General features: G+C 35.9%; 1 pseudogene; it reads right to left on the bottom strand.

Annotated features, from left to right (window-relative positions):
* Nucleotides 1-2,928: 2,928 nt before the first annotated feature.
* Nucleotides 2,929-3,027, bottom strand: LOC132282911 (small nucleolar RNA R71; annotated as a pseudogene).
* Nucleotides 3,028-4,220: the final 1,193 nt, after the last annotated feature.

Raw genomic sequence — 4,220 nt, 5'->3', positions numbered from 1 at the left:
AGGCACTTATCCCAAAATTAAGCTAACTCAGCCAAATAAGAGCTTAATTGAAGCAATTCTGAGATTAAACAAAGAAATGAGCAAAGTGGAGAAAAAAAGAAGCAAAAAGAAGCAAAGCAGTAAGTTCGATCGATCGAAGTCCAAGGTTCGATCGATCAAACATCGATCGATCTCAGCACTTCAAGATAGATCCAAGCTTTGACCCAAAGCACTTAAGTCCAAAAGTTCGATCGATCCAACATCATTCTTCAATCGATCGAAAACCTTTGTCCTTATCCAAATGATTGATCCTATCCACAGCTGTACCACCCACTAAATACTTTTGTCCTTTTTCCATAAATATCTCCCATAAATATCTCGGATTTGTCTTTTTCCAAAAAGCTCAGCCAGATGGATCGATCCAGCCTAAGTTCGATCGATCTCACTTACTTTCGATCAATCGAACTTCCTCCAGTGCGAAAAAGTTAAAATTTCATCTTATTGAAAGTTGTCCTTTATCCAATCATTAGGGAATATTGTGTGCACGACCCCAGCTCATTTTGGGTGTCATTTTGACGTACCTATATAAGGATAAGGATTGTTTTTTCAAAACATGATTATTATTATTTTTCATATCATCTCTTGGAGAGGAAGTTTAGAGAAGGAGGAGGCTAGAGACACCATTGGAGATCTTCATCAACAAGGAGCAAACCTCTTCCAGTGAGTTAGCCCTTGAGGGTTGGAGCATCATCACCATAAGTGGCTAGACATCATCTTGGGGCTAGAGTTAGCCCCAAGCATGCTTTCTATATCTTAATCTTGTGTATTATTGAGGAATTAGTGTTATAATTGATGTTTTGACACTTTGATATATATAGATCTTGTTTATTCAATGATTTATGTGGTTTAATGCTTCCAATTGATTATTTCATTCTATTCATATGTCTATGTATGCTAGAATTGATGTTCATGTTCTTATCTCTAGATTTTGTGTTATTGATGCATGTCCATGTGTATTGATGCCATAGATTTAGAGATTGTCAAAACATTGTGTTTAAAAGAATGCTTTTGTGATTCTCTTGATGGTTCATGCTTATCTCTTGATGGATTGTGCCTCTCCCCTAGTTTATTTATATACGAGTAGTGTAGATGTAGTGTAGTTGTAGTGTAATGTTAAATTGGAGGACAATCTATGCTTGTTGTTTGATGATCCAACCTTTTGAATGCAATTAGCATATGTCTCTAATCTTGTGTTGTATTTAGATTGTGAGCCTAATGAAAGGATTAATGACTTGGTTTGATATATTGTGTCTTTCACATGATGTTTAGACAATATATGCTTCATTGCTTAGATATATTGTGCCTTTTATATGATGTTTAGACAATACATGCTTAACTAGTCATCCTTGCTTGTTGAATCAACTAAATACACACACACCAATATTGCAACACCCTAATTACCCTCATTTATCTTTTGTCAATTATATAGAAATGCATTGCTTGGTGGTGATCTCTAAACCCCTAGACTCTTCTCTATCTTACTTACTCTTAATTACACTCTTTTGCTATTACTTAGTCTAATTTAATTACTCTTTAATGAACCAACCAACCAATTGTTTGATCACTCGACCTATTAGCCTTAATTGCGATTCCACAATCAACTCCGACATTGCTCAATCCCCATAATCCCTTAGGACGATCCCTACTCACCCTTACTACGTTAGTAGTAGTGTTGATAGTGTTTTTTATAAATTTAAACTTGACCCAAAAGACTTTTCTTGAACCGTACATTCACTACATCAATTTTAGCGTTCACGAGCGGCTGTCATTAAATTTTGGCACCGTTGCCGGGGATTTGTTGATTAGATTTGGCAACGTCGGATTTGTGAAATTGATTAGGATTAGTACTCTTTTGATCGTGTTTTTTATTTCATTTTTTCTTTTTCTTTTTGGTTACTTATTGTGTTGTTCTTACTTTACTAGGTGCATTGTCAGAGAGGAAGCAAGCAAATAAGTCATTGAGCATTCAATTTAAGCAAGCAAAGGAAGGAAAAATGCTAAAAACTTTAAAAAAAAAAATTTAAAATTTGGAGTTGAAGTGCTAAAGGACCTTTGTGAGATTTTCTTTACTCAATTCCTTGGTTAAATCGTCGGCCTGCGTGGAGGCTTATTTTTTTATTGTCTTGTATCATTGAGTTAAAGTATGGGAGTATGAGTTTAATGTTTGTGGAAGAAGTCTAATTGCATTGTTGTGAAGGCATAGTATTTTTCATTCTTTGTGTTTGTTGTGTTTTGTATTGTGCATGCATGGGCGTCATTCATTGAGACCAACTCTTGCCCCTCTTGATTTGCATCTTGAATCTATCGTTAGAAATCCTAGGGGAAGAGGAAGTTCAAATAGAGCCAATCTTTCAATGGATGACCATAATGATGACCATATTGAGGACATTGGTCACATAGACCAACAAGGTATCCTTCATCCCAATGTGCACAATGAAAACATGCAAGTTCCATTAGGCATGCCAAGGCCATTCATCCAACCAATACAACAACAAGGCCAAGTTCCGTATGGAATGCCAAGGCCAATGTATACTCTACAACCTCCCATCATTAATCAAGGAATTCATAACCAAGGTGTTCATGTTGCACATCAAGTAACTAATCCACCTCTTGCTTTGAGAGATCACTATGTGCCTAATGAATACAATGCACCCACATGCATTTAATTACCACCATTTAGAGCACATCATTATGAAATTAAAGCACAAACTATTCAAATGCTTCCTAGTGAAGAACCTTACAAGCATTTGGCCTTTTTCCATTCACCTTAAAGGACAAAGCAAAGTATTGGTTTAACAATCTTAGGCCTTTTTCAATCACTTCTTGGGCGGAAATGCAACAAGAGTTTTTAAAGAAGTACTATCCAGTTTTTAAGACCAATGCCATGAGGACCTCAATTTGAGAATTTTCACATGGGGATGGAGAAACATTTCATGAGGCATGGGAACGCTTCAATGAATTGCTTAGGAAATGTCCACATCATGACATGCCCAAATGGCAATTAGTTCAATATTTCTTTAAGAGCTTATCGGACAACTATAAGTGATCGGTTGGTCAATTAAACATCAACCTTCGCAATAGCACGAATCATTGTAAAATAGGGCTATTGGTCGGGTAAGTCGAACCACTGGGACTGCGCCAATCTATGACAACCTAAGTGTCTAGAGTCATTTTAGAGTGATAAGGGGTGTTCATAGAGGGTTTGTTTTGTTTGTCACTAAACTACAAATTCAGAATGCATAAAACAATAAATTGAAGGAGATTAAAAGAAAAGATTTAGAGAAGGAAGTCTAGGGAAGTGAATCCACTCCAAACCTTTACACAAGCTAATTATATGATTGATTTGGGGAATTAATGTAGAAATGACATTGATGAATAGCAATTCATGACTACTATAACATCTTCAAGAAATTTAATTAATTAAAATGTAAGAACAACCTATCAAAGCTCCACATGCTTAAATTACCTAAACTATGGTGCAATCCTCAACATGCTCACTAAGCTAGAGATTGTCAAACAAGTAATCAATTGATGAGAGCACATGATAACAAGTCACAAGGTTAATCCATCAAAAGAAATTCTTAAGCAATGAATTAACAAGCTACTCAAAATCATGCCATTAAAACCATTCCATAGTCTTAGCTCCATTGTCACTATAAAACTACAAGCCATACAACCATGAGATTAAATCATCTAAGACAAGAGTATTTAATACAACATAATCTTTAGAACATTAAAACATCTATTACATTATGTAACATGCTCTAGATTATGGAACTAGTCAAATACACATTTCATTCCCCAAAATAAATCAAAAACTAGACATGCTTACAAGAAGGAGTTTCATCACCTCCCTAGATGGAGGTTTAGTTATCCATGGATCCAAAAATGGAAGAAGAAGAAGAAGACTCCATTGTTGCCTTCAAGAACTCCAAGAACTCTCCTTCTCTTGCTCCTCTTTCTCTCTCTATGAATCTAGCAAAAATGTAGATAATGAATTTTTTGTGGCCTCCCTTCTCTTCTCTTTTATAGATAAGGCCTCTTTCTCTCCCCCAAAAGACATCCTCAACCACCTCATCAATAGGGAAATCCAAAGTTGGTAAATGTAGAGTGCAAGTGGCTGAAATGGGCTATTCCCAAACAACAATCTGCCCAAAATTTGAGCACTCGAAGCAAGGCCT

This window comes from Cornus florida, unplaced genomic scaffold (genome assembly GCF_030987335.1).
Source record: "Cornus florida cultivar Cherokee Brave unplaced genomic scaffold, ASM3098733v1 CherokeeBrave_3.0.0_Hap2_Chr01, whole genome shotgun sequence".
NCBI lineage: Eukaryota > Viridiplantae > Streptophyta > Magnoliopsida > Cornales > Cornaceae > Cornus > Cornus florida.
This window is presented reverse-complemented; position numbering and strand designations above follow the sequence as displayed.